Source organism: Mixophyes fleayi, unplaced genomic scaffold (assembly GCF_038048845.1).
Source record: "Mixophyes fleayi isolate aMixFle1 unplaced genomic scaffold, aMixFle1.hap1 Scaffold_89, whole genome shotgun sequence".
Lineage (NCBI taxonomy): Eukaryota > Metazoa > Chordata > Amphibia > Anura > Limnodynastidae > Mixophyes > Mixophyes fleayi.
The window spans coordinates 229,844-243,424 of NW_027448619.1; the positions used below are offsets into that span (position 1 = coordinate 229,844).

At 39.2% G+C, this 13,581-nt stretch overlaps 2 long non-coding RNA genes across 2 annotated transcripts; both read left to right on the top strand.

The window, feature by feature from the left end:
- Window positions 1–1,705: 1,705 nt before the first annotated feature.
- On the top strand, window positions 1,706–6,118 carry LOC142136023 (uncharacterized). Its single transcript, XR_012687440.1, has 3 exons — window positions 1,706–1,783; window positions 4,959–5,054; window positions 6,071–6,118. It is a non-coding gene; the product is annotated as an uncharacterized LOC142136023 (long non-coding RNA).
- Window positions 6,119–6,123: 5 nt separating this feature from the next.
- On the top strand, window positions 6,124–12,428 carry LOC142136024 (uncharacterized). The gene is made up of 3 exons (XR_012687441.1): window positions 6,124–6,198; window positions 9,622–9,766; window positions 12,316–12,428. It is a non-coding gene; the product is annotated as an uncharacterized LOC142136024 (long non-coding RNA).
- The last annotated feature ends 1,153 nt before the right edge of the window (window positions 12,429–13,581 follow it).

A 13,581-nucleotide genomic window follows, 5' to 3' on the forward strand; every position in this document is an offset into this window, starting at 1 on the left:
CAAGTTCCTCCACAGCGCCAGCTACATCATCAATAGCCTCCTCCCGAGCCACCTCTTCCCGTACAGTGATGGGAAGGTCAGGCTTGACAACCACCAACACCCTTGAACTCGCCTTGGGGATTTGTGTGGACAATAATCCAGCACTCACAGCACCAGCGCAGTAAAATAAAGACAAAAGATCCTGGTCCTTGAGAGGCTCAGTCCAAGTCCTCATCTTAATTCCATCAGAAATCTATGGCGAGACCCCAAACGTGCTGCCCCTCAACTGTCCTGTGATTCTGTGAAGCCCGTTCTAAGAAGTAAACTGCTGTGAGACATGAGAATCTTAAGTGTGAACAAGGGCTGGGGTCTGAATACTTTTTCAATACTGTGTGTGTGTCTATATATAGTGAATGTGCAAGTACACATCACCTATTGTACAGTATATTTATGTCTATATATGTCTTTCCTTTCCAGAGCTTCCCGTCCCTGACGATCTCCGAACTCCGATAAAGATCCAGCGGGAAGAGCATCGGACTCTGCACTTCTTTCCTCCAGAGTACGGCTGTAAGAGATACACATCTCTCATCTCACATCTGACATATTTCCTCACCAAAGACCTTTGTTATTTACCACTAATTATATACATTGTCCTAATTTACGATGCTTATTTAAATACGTACACTTTTATTTTGCTATATTTATCAATCAGTTGTTATATTAATCAGTTCATTGTTTCATAGGTAGCTATAATCAGATGTATTTTAAGATACAGTCATAAGTCAGGGAACACAAAATTATGGTGAAGAAACAAATATTTTTGAATGTGAACAAAATAAAAAGTTTTCTTTATTATTAAATAAGTAGCAATTTCTTTTGACCTCTGTTTACATTTATATTTTCTCAGTCAGTGACAGATCATGAATCACTTTCTAAACAATGGGTCTGATGCTGTGTTAGGAGCAAAGCAAAAAAGGAGTAAATTTTCTCCTGTATAAAACCATGTTACAATATAATGGGTGCAAATTAGTCTATTATTTTGTATATAAGTTAAATACTGGCTGTTTTCATGTAGCACACAAATAGTTGATAGCTTTAATTCAAACTAAAATTTAAAGTTGATCTAGGACATGACCTATCCCAACTATAAATCTGTTCACACATTTTAAATTGACCTCCCCCTCCAGTGCAACATGGTTTTGCCAAGTTGCAAAGTTACTCCTTTTTTTTACATTGCACATAACTCAGCATCAGGCCCAATGTGTGCATGTTTGAACTAATCCTGTTCTTTCCATTCAATCATTTTGCTGATTAGTCTACTAATGAGTTCAGAATTGATAAGAATGTTGGCAGCTACATAATTTCAATCATATGTTGTATTCTGTATCTTACAAATTTACCTGTACCTCAACATGTCAGTTCTAAGTTTTCGGCAATTAAATTTAAAGCGGCGCTGCATTGCAAAGGGAAACTTCCCTTTACAATGCAGTGCCGCTTTAAATTTAATCGCCGAAGACGCTGAACACGCCGGAGTTGAAGAATCCGGACATTAATACATTTACCCCCTGTAGTTTTATTTTGCTGATTATTCATATTTAACGAAATGAAAACTTTTTTCCAGCTGCTCCTGTGTTCACAGAGAACCCAAGTAATATAGCAATGGATATTGGATCAGATGTGATTTTGCACTGTACTGCACAGGGATTCCCTGAACCAAAGATAAAATGGAGAAAGTTAAATGCCACATCCACATTTTCAAAGCCACTTATGTATAACCAGAAGACTGGGACACTACAGATTAGTAGTAAGTCTACATTGTAAAACAGAGTGCTTCTTAAAAAATAACCGTAAATCAAAGGAGATTTGTTAATTACCTTCATGTATGTAATGATTTCCTATGTATAACAAGAAACCTAAACACAGCAAAGCATGACCCCTTCCAAACTTGCAGTGACATGATCCTATGCCTGTTTCCAATCACTTACAATGTATCACTTCTGTTACCTAGGAAACTGAAAGACAGTCACTAAAAGGGACATCCACCTTCAACAAACATATTCAAAATGCATTCTTTATAGCAATACAATACTGTTCCCAACTGATACTAAATGTACTATTATTTTGTACATTAGTTACTTTATCATCGTCCTGATGTGTAGATGTATTGTGCTCTGCTTCAGAGATTCTTAACTTGGTCTAGTCTTGGACAACTAGTTCTTGAGTCATCACTGCGTTGCAATAAAAATGTTACTTATAAGAAAACTTCACTTATGTGCAGTTTGTATTAGCAGTTAATTATGCATAATAGACACAAAGGGCTAGATTTACTAAGCTGCGGGTTTGAAAAAGTGGGGATGTTGCCTATAGCAACCAATCAGATTCTAGCTGTCATTTTGTAGAAGGTACTAAATAAATGACAGCTAGAATCTGATTGGTTGCTATAGGCAACATCCCCATTTTTTTCAAACCTGCAGCTTAGTAAATCTAGCCCAAAGGGTCTATTTACAAATGTAACCCCTATCCTATCAATAACTGTTTACCATATACATTCTGTAGTTCAGTGGATAGCACTTCTTATTCTGCATCTTTTACCTTTTTTAATGGTTCTGCAGTATTGAATCCGCTGGCTGTGGCACGAGCCCACAGGACTGTTACCTTGTTGCTGTCAATGGGCAGTAATAATTGAAGTCTGTGATGTAGGGAAGATGCCAGATGGAGGACTCAATACAGCCAGTCCCCCAAACTACTTGAGAGTGAATAGAGTAAATGGTTACTATGAGGACAGCACGATGCCTAGCATGCATAATAAAGGCTACGTTGCTGAGTAATTGCTTCACCCGTCCACATTATATAGTGTATACAATTAGGGTTCAATAACTAAGTAGTGCATATCATATTAGGTTATGCTTGTAAATATGTTCAACATAGGTTATAAGTAACTGCTGTGCCCAGTTGGCAAAATTGTTTAAATTGTGCCAGGTCCATTTCAATGTATATAGATAACTGGGTATTATTGGGGAGTCATGTCATGAGAGGCACGTGGATGTCACGCTCTGGTCCCTCAAACGGGTACCTGTCTCGTTACCTGCATCTCACTGATCTTGAAACTGGCATGTTCTGGTGTCAGACTCACACCATTCATTTACCTACTGTCAGATCTGGGCAGGTGCAAGGTCTGTTTCACTTCAGGACCTTCTCCCTCTTTCTTATTGACTAAGTGTTATCGGAGCACTATTTAAACCTCCTGGATTCACCTGTCTGACCTCTGTTCTTCAAGCTCACTTCCTGCAGCCTGTGGTTCTAGTTACTGTTCTCCTTGTGGATTGCGTGCACTTCAGTCTGCTCTCAGCTCGTGGCCTTTGTTGAACTATCGCTGCTCCAGTATCTCTATTACCATCTCCAGAGTACTTCATCGTGACAGCCTCGGTTCTCTCATCGCTACCTCTCAGAGCCAGGAGCTGTTATCCCGAGTTACCTCTGCTACTTCAGTCTGCTCTCAGCTCGTGGCCTGTGTTGAACTATCGCTGCTCCAGTATCTCTATTACCATCTCCAGAGTACTTCATCGTGACAGCCTCGGTTCTCTCATCGCTACCTCTCAGAGCCGCTACTACGTCTGTGACTCATCAGCTGTTGTCCCGAGTTACCTCCACTACTTAAGTCTGCTCTCAGCTTGTGGCCTGTGTCGAACTATCGCTGCTCCAGTATCTCTATTACTATCTCGTAATATTACTTCATCGTGACAGCCTCGGTTCTCTCATCGCTACCTCTCAGAGCCATGAGCTGTTATCCCGAGTTACCTCTGCTACTTCAGTCTGCTCTCAGCTCGTGGCCTGTGTTGAACTATCATTGCTCCATTATCTCTATTACCATCTCCAGAGTACTTCATCGTGACAGCCTCGGTTCTCTCATCGCTACCTCTCAGAGCCATCAGCTGTTACCCCGAGGTACCTCCGCTACTTCAGTCTGCTCTCAGCTCGTGGCCTGTGTTGAACTATCGCTGCTCCAGTATCTCTATTACCATCTCCAGAGTACTTCATTGTGACAGCTTCGGTTCTCTCACCGCTACCTTGCAAAGCAGCTACTACTCCTGTCACTCATCAGCTGTTGTCTACTATTCTCCTATGTTGCTTTCTCCAGCAGCATGATGGCTAAGTGTTTAGCACGTCTGCCTTACAGCACTGGAGTCATGCGTTCACTTCCCGACCATGACCTTATCTGTGAGAAGTTTGTATGTTCTCCTCGTGTTTGCGTGGGTTTCAACCAGGTGCTCCGGTTTCCTCCCACACTCCAAAAACATACTGGTAGGTTAATTGACTGCTAACAAAATTGATCCTAGTCTGTCTGTGTGTGTGTATGTTGGGGAATTTAGACTGTAAGCCCCAATGGGGCAAGGACTGATGTGAGTGAGTTCTCTGTACAGCGCTGCGGAATTAGTGGCGCTATATAAATTAATGACGATGATGATTGCCATCCTGCTTAGTACATTTGCAGGAGGGATCTGTAGAGTCTTAAAAACTACTCACAAATACCTTTAACCTAAAAGACATTTTTATCTCAAGAGATATGTGTTCACATGTCCATAACTTTCATAGATTGTTGATATAAGACGGATTCTCTATTTTTTATTTACATTCACATGCTTCATTATTAGAGAAAATAATTGAATTATTGGTAAGTAGCTATCTAAAATAAGTGGAAATCATTGTTATATTGAACACATTTTAGGCTTTTGTTAGTACAGAATTTGCTAGTTGTTATCTTATTGAAGTGCAGTAGGCTGAATCTTATAAATAAGTAACACAGAAAACTGTGAAATTCAGCTAAACAAAGTGAAATTGTGAACATTTTTACCATTTTTGTGCGGATCACAGTTATTATAAGCATTCTGTGTTGCTTCTGTTTGTCAGTGTTCTGGTTCAATGGCGACTTATTAGCTATTACTTAGTATATATATTATAAATATAAATATTTATTTTAGATCTATGGGTTGGAGATGAAGGTACCTATTTGTGTGAAGCTGAGAATCAGTTTGGAAAAGTTCAGTCCCAAGTCATTGTTACACTAACAGGACTAGGTAAGATATCTTTTCCAGATTCATGGACTTTTAAAACTCCTATCTTGATCTATAAAGCCAGATAATGTCAACATTGAACTGGCAGGAAATGCAGGGTGTTATTGCTGCTCGAATATATGCATACTTGCCAACTCTCCCTGAATGTCCGGGAGACTCCCGAAATTCGGGTCGGTCTCACGGACTCCCGGGAGAGCTGGCAAATCTCCTGCATCCCGCATTTGCGGGGCTAAAATGACACAATTCACGTGCCCCGCCCCCTGTCGCCCTCTAGACACGCCCCTCTCCCGAATACAACTTACCAAAGGTAGGCAAGCATGAATATATGTCACGTTTTAATCTATATCTAAAACCGTGAATTAGACCACTTATAATATGTTTACAAACATAACTCTTTCTTGTAGGCATTCAATACAGTTATGTTACCTCCTCTCAAGTGCAGCACTGTGAGGTTGGCCTGGTATATTTGGCCTAAAGCAGCACACAGATAAATCTGGACCTAGTCTTGGTATTTTCAGGCCCGGCGCTCCCATTAGGCAACCTTAGGCAGTTGCCTAGGGCGCCGGGACCTGCAGGGCGCCCCTAGATTGTCTAATCTAGTCAGTTGTTCCAAGAAGAGGATGGCGGCGGCCATTACAAAATAGCAACAGGCGCCCCTCCGCCGCTGCACTTCTGTCCCAAAACGCTGTCAGCGGTTTGGGACAGAAGTGCAGCGGCGAAGGGGCGCCTGCTGCTATTTTGTAATGGCCGCCGCCGTCCTCTTCTTTATCTGATATGATGCGCCCTTACATACCTCTCCCGGAGTTAAACATCTGAAATATGACGTTATACCAGGAAGTGCAGAGGGATCTGGGTAATGTAGTTTTATGGTTTCCTCTTCTCCTTTGAAATTTTTCCTAGGGCGCCGATAACGCTAGCACCGGCCCTGGGTATTTTAATAGACTATGTTTCTCTGTAGAAGGTTAATGAAAGCTGACCAATAATTCTTCTAATTTTTGTATCAATGCACCTCTTCTTAGTAATTCCTGCAATTGGAGAGAGCCCTTCCATGGTGAGTGTTATTGAAGGATACCAGATCACTTTGCCATGTGTTATCTTAGCTGGAAATCCTCTTCCAGTGAGACAGTGGTTTAAGGACAACATAGTGGTAAGTGCCATTAATTATCATTGCTATTAAATTGTAATTCATATTACTATTTGTGAAACGTAACAATTGAGACATGCACATGTCTTGTTACATGTAAACAAAAGGATGCTAAAGCCAAATGTGGGCCTGCACAAGAAACAATGTACATTATTAACATACACAACACAGGACAGATTGACATATACACAATGGTAAAAACCAATACTTGGAGGCGCCTACAAATGAACATCTAAAAACATAATTATTAAATAAAAAGCTTTTTAGACATCTATATGTGACATGGCACATAGACAAACTGAACTCTTGAATAATATGGAAATTTTTTATTTATCTAATAGAATTAGCAAAAACATATATATTATCAATACAATATTAAAATATAAAAAAATGAAAATATATAAGTATTTAATATATAAGTATCTTCAACCTGTGTCTGTGTCTGTGTCTCTGTCTATGTGGTAGAGTGGCTCACAGTGTTCAGACTTTGCTTTAGTAACTTGCAAGTCAGGGTTTGTGTCCCTGACATGACACTAGGAAAATAGTTTATTATTTTTTTCTAATGTAATATGTTTGTTGGTCTCCATGCTCTAATTATTATATATAAAAAGAATATATAACCAGGATGTACCTGAATGAGTATCAATGAGGGGATATATATCTAAAAAATAAAAAATAACAAAGTAGACAAAAATTATAATAGCACATGAAATATATACATATATGTGTGGACATGTGTTTTTTTTGTAATATATCTGTTTGAGTGACTTAGACTGAACTCCTGGACATGTTTAATAAAGTTTGATCTAAATTTTTATGCAGCTATAACTGTTTTAAGTAGGAGTAATTAAATGTGTTTGACAGCTAGTTATCCACTTAAGAAAGATGCTGACTGGTCAAAGTGGGGTAAAAAAATAGTAGAAGTGAAACACCTTATGCATTTGGATACTGGGATAATATTCAGACCACTTAGATCTATTGAAGTAAAAGCATTGTATTAAAACACTGCTATAAAATTCTCCCTATTTGCCTGTTATGCTGCTAAGACAGATCCATCAGTGAACATTGCCCTCAGCTGCCACGATCTACAGCTCCTGTCAGGCTCTTTCCTTCAATCAGACTCTTGTGATCTACCGGATCTACAGCTCCTGTCAGGCTCTTTCCTCCAGTCAGACTCTTGTGATCTACAGGATCTACAGCTCCTGTCAGGCTCTTTCCTCCAGTCAGACTCTTGTGATCTACAGGATCTACAGGCTACAGCTCCTGTTAGGTTCTTTCCCTCAGTCAGACTTTTGTGAGTAAAACATCCTAAGTGATTTGTGGGATCCATTGGGCTGTCTAAATACAGAGGAGAAGATACTATTTTCCCTAAAACAGCCACTCGCACCAGTATTGATTACAATCTCACTTCTAGGACAATTAAAAGGGAGTGTGTGCCATCTACTGATTGACAGCGTCTATTTCTATTACTACAATACAGAGACTATATACGGATATAATCCATATTTAATGAAAAGGGAGTAAAGTTAATACTAAACGGAAAATTCCTTTCATACACACATATGAAAGATATAGATGTCTAAAAAGCTTTTTACTCAATAATTACATTTTTAGATGTTCATCTGCGGCGCTCCCAAATATTGTTTTTTGCTATTTGCATTCACACAGGGAAAGTGGCATATCCCCTCTATTGGGGTGTGACTCTTTTTGATGAACTCTTATACTTCATATCATTTATATTTATTGTTTTTGTGTATTAGTCCCTAGGAGGTTATTGTGAGTTTTCTGACATATACACAACACCTGAAGAAGCAGCATTGGATTCATGTAAAGTTCTCCCCCACACACTGTGCCGAATACACTACACATTACAAACTCAATGAGTTTTCTCTCATTACTACCTTACATCTCTTCTATACCCTAAGGAGAGCTGAATTGCAACAGTTTGAGAAATGCCCTTTACTTTTTCAGCATGACAATGGCCCTGTGCACAAAGTGAGGTCCATCAAAAAATGGTTTTCTCAGTTTGGTGTCTAAGAACTTGACTTGCCTGCACGGAGCTCTGCCCTCAACCACCCTGAAAAGCCTTTGGGATATAGTGGAACATGTACTGTGAGCCAGGCCTCTTCACCCAACATCAGTGCCTGACCTCATTAACGTTCTTGTGGCCAAATAAATGTGAATCCCCACAGCAATGCTCCAAAATCTAATGGAAAGCCTTCCATAAAACTTTACCAAAAACTTTAAACTTTAAAACTTTTCAAGGACAGACCAAGGACAATAAGGGCATGTTTACGCACACGCGGCTCATATAGCCCTACAGAAACAATCATATATGTCTGGTAGGAGGTATGTCTTATACACCTGCTAGAGGGCAGCTGCAAATATACGCTTATGATGATGGCTTGCTGAAGCAGAGCTGGAAGCATCTCGAGATGTGTACAGCTCTGAATATGGAAGTACATATGCAGGGGAGTGCTGACAAATTTTAGCCTGGGGGCAATACTCGACTCAGAAGCTTATATATAGGAAAAAAATGCAGGTAGCCCAGTGACCCAGCCCAAAGTAGCCCACTATGGGACCTACCCGGAGGGCAATTGCCCCACTGGCCCCCGCCCAGCCTGCCCCTGTACATATGATATTTTTTCCTGCACTTTTTTAAGTGTGATTTACGCCCATTTCACAACCAACGCTACCCCTTTATCTGCATCAGAATAAAACAAAGGTTTTTATGTAAGGTAAAGAGTAATTGTATCAATGTAGTAATGATAAAAACACATTCAAAAACAGTTGTTAAGACACCAATTTGGCTTGCATATAGGATTAAACATTTCATTTCTACAGTAATTTTACAAGGAGTAATTAAGAAGTAAGGAGTTCTATTATATACTTGCAATAACAAAGTTCTAAAAATTCAAGAGAACCAGACCTGAACATGTTAATGCAGTGTATGAAGGGAATAGTCACATGCACTAGTAGCTCAGTCATCTCAGAGCTATTCCGTTAATGTGAAATATCCATAGCTATTTTTTTTCCAAATCTGCTAGTGATCAAACTACAGTGGCCAAAAACTGCTTAAGAAATGATGACAGAGAGGGGCTAATTTAAATGTCTGAGGCACAGAGCAAAATCCTCTTTGGTGAAGCCACACACCGAGATTTCTGCTAAAGTGCAAGGGTTTGCATTGATAGGAGAATAAGTTTGCATTGGTTGATGGGGCAGAGCTAAAGCATTGTGGAGCAGTGCAAAAATTACTGTCATTTTTATGAACTGAAATTATTAATGTGAGGTAAAAAGTACAGAAGGTGCAATTTTCTGGTGTTCCTTACATTGCTGAATGATGCACATCCATTTTCGCACTGAGACAACATTTTTAGACAAACTCTGCCAAATTTACATATATAAAATGTTATTTATTTTTTTTAGCTGGTTTCGAACCCATATGTTAGTGTGCGGACAGATGGAAGCCTTCACTTGGAAAGTGTTCATCTGAAAGATGGTGGAGAATATGTATGTGCAGTGACCAACGTTGCCGGTACAAGCAGAAGAGCAACAACTGTCAATGTATATGGTAAGGGAAAATAGAGCAACATTAATTGATATGATTGAATAGCTTATGTAACACCTGACAATAAATGTGTTTGAAATGTTTTAGTTGTTCCTTACCAGCGTACTGGGACACTTGTATACACTAAGCTGGATATGTTATAGGAATGTTACCATTATATGGGTAATGTTAAAAAAAATAGTTTGAAGGAATGGCATGTGCAACATACTGATTTCAAAACTGAAATCATGTTGCTAAGATTTCAGTTGGGGTTTTCATGTACTCTTACTTTGTTAAGATTACAATCTTATTTGCTACAATAATTTCATGTTGGTGTATCACTAGATCTTGCAAGTCATTCTAGGGGGTTGCATTTTTTATTCGCTTTCTGAGTGTTTCACTTACAAAGTGAAGGGAATTTACAGATGAACAATACAGCTTGCAATCACTGAGCAACAACTGAGTATTGCAATCTTCATCTGCTGCATCCAGAATCTGCATTCACCATCTCACTGTATCTTGCAGATTGTATTTCTCAACTTTCCTTGGACACTTGCCATTCATTCTAAAACCACATTGAAAGCCCATGACAAAGTGTCTTTCTTAATATCTCTCCATAGTATTATCCTTAGAATTAAAAAATCCTTCAACCCCCCTGCATCACAATCCTTTAATCATTTTGTCTACTTACCACTCCACTCAGCTCTAACTAACACTCATGAACTTATTTCCTGTCTTTATTTCTTAACGGCAATATTCCCAACCTCAGCACAAAATAATAACTCTTATATTTTATGACCATATTCTCTACCGAAATCCATCTTGTTCTAGCAACTGGTGATACATTTAATTATAATTATACACACTCTAGAAATTCATCAAACCTCAAAGGTATCACCTGTCTCCCACCACTTTCAAAATCCTTTGAATGTGACTTATGGAATGAACACTCCAGCTGTAACAAACGGTAAATTCAAAGATTTTCTATTTTTTAAAGTACATACTCTTCATTGATTTCAGCATGCTAATTCATGACCTACATACACTTTCTGCCTCCAAACTAATCTCTCTATCCTCCTCTCTGAGCTTCTTGCAGTCAGGAGTGGACCTAGACTTTATTTTTAGGGGGGGCGATTTATCATAATCATGCCCCTCCATCATCCTCATTGGATAGCCCCGGTTGACCCCACCACAGCGCTCTATTACCCCGCCCCTCGCCCATTTTGATCTACGTCTTTGACGCAATTTAAAGATAGGCTTGTGCTGATAGGGTGGAGATCCACTACTGCTTGCACTAGCTGCTTCACCTACACATCTCTGCCTTTATCTTGTTTTCTTCTGACTTTTCGTTTCTGTTTTGTTACAGCTCCTTTACCTCTCTCAGACCATCACCTGATTAACTATCCTCTGTGCACCCTAACTCAACCAAGGTTCCTCATACCAACAGTAATCTCAGTTCCATTGATTTAACCAGCTTTCTTCTTCTCTGCAATAACTTTTATTCACAATTTTACATTCCTCTGTCCTGATTTGACAGCCCCCCATCTTATGATCCAGTTACAGTTTCACCCCAGCTTGACCATGACCTCATCCACAAGGGTAATGCTTCTAAAACAAAGTACAATGCCATTCAGGAAAGTGTCATACTTCTGACAAATTCCTAAAATATACTGCTTGCCAGGCGCCATCCCCGCACTCTTCCTAGGTGCAGGGGACGGTCGCCTCTCCTTGCCTTGCTAAGTAACAGGACGCACTTCCAGTTTTCAGGGCCTCGCTACACGCCCATGCGCAAGAATGATCGTGTCCCGTTGCTAGGCAACGGGGTGCGCTGCTGACCGCTGAATCATCCCTCACTCCCTGCTATTTAAGTAACACTCTGGCACCATTAGGGTGCCAGAGTATTGGTTTACTCCAGCTCCAGCACTTCCTGTTTATATGCTCCATTGTGGTTAACTGACTTCTGGCTTATTTCTTCGCTCATTCTTCTGGATCCTGATTTGGTACTGCACAGTCCGTTTGGTTTTGAGCTCCTGCTTATCCCTGACACCCCTCCAGCTTCTCCCTTTGTCCTCCGCTACTGTTTGGCTCGACCTGGACCATCTGACTATTCCTGTTTACAACTCCACCGCGCTGGTAACTGACTTCGAGAAACGCAACCTGTGCATCCCACACAGCGAAGACCAAACCTCCTTGCGGGTGTCCCTGGTGAACAGCAGGATGTGTTAGACTCCGCGTCTCTCTGTTCATTTGCGTAAATACCAGCCGGTGCCTCCTACGGTGTCTATAAATGTGACACTGCAATACCACTCCTTCTGAAATTTTTTGGAGGTGGCCAAACAAATATACCTCTAGTCTCTCATCTCCACTCAGTATTCTAAACCAAAATGTCTCTTCTCAACCCACACCTACCCTTCCAACTACTATCATTTGCCAAGATCTTGCATCCTACGACAAATTAGACAATATTCACTATGAAATTATATCTTTAGATTTTGCTAGAGAGTCCATCATACAAATATTTTAATATATTTTATATATATGTCAGGAATTATATTTATCCTTTTCTATTTTAGTTAGCCCTATCATTCAACACGGACCCCAAATTTTCAGTACAATTGAAGGACATGCAGTATCTCTACCATGCAAAGCCAGTGGAGTACCTAAACCATCTATTATCTGGAAAAAGGTAACTATATCTAAGTGTATACAACAATTTAGGAAATCATATGCAATTACATGTTATGTGGCAGATGTCTGAGTTTTAAAATACAGTGATCCCTATTTTACACTGCCAGCTTAGAAAATGCAAAAACCTGACATTAAAAGGGTGTTAATGTTTATATAGATGGCAACACATAATAGGATTAAAATATTTTATAATAGTGGATTTGTGTTACGATAGTAAACCTGATAGTATGTAAAGGTGGTTGTATAAAGAGCAGGCACTGGGACACTTTTTTTTACAATAACATAGAGGGCCTGATTAATTAAGGAACGTAAAATGAATGTTCTGTACATTTTGTAAAAAAAGCATCTAAATCAGGCACGCGCATGTTTATATTCAACAAGGAGTGCAAAAAATAAGTCTGATGATCAATACAGGTCTTAGTCCTCTAACAGACAATACACTGCAGTATATGTCCAATGTATATGTGGAATATAAAGTCACAAAAGAACGCACAGAAAAAAAGTCAATTAATGTCACCTGTTAATAATATAGTAATTACAAAACATTAAAAAAATGAACAAAATGTAAAATACATTTATTAGGATGTTATTAATGTCTATTGTAGATAAAATACATGTTTACAGTTGCTTCTGATTGCAAACACATGTTCTAGCATTGCATACGCGGCAGTCACCACTAGTAATCGGCACTTACACCCGACCTGTAGCCCCTTTTTCTCGTGTTTGGCATCTTGTTTTACGGCAGTTGTAACAGTGACTGTAGATATACAAAGACTCCCAATCCTATGTTAATTTTTATCAGTGTTTAAGGGGTTGGCCAACCCGTTTCATTGTTTATTTTACTATAAAAATTTATTTATACAATATTAAATACATTTTATTATTAATATTAACTATCAATTAGTACAATAGCTGTTAGAAAGATAGATAAATTCAATTTTTCATGTTAAAAATTTACATTTTTCATAGTCATTAACATTTTATTCCAATTTTGTTGACAGCATAATCTCATTTGATTGGAAGTATTTTTAAATCTATAGTCACTGCCTCACTGGTTTGTTACTGGAAGCATCACACGAAATTCAGGGTAAAAAGCAAAGTGAATAGTTGTTCATCATCAATACAGGTTATTTATTAAATGCTTATGAACG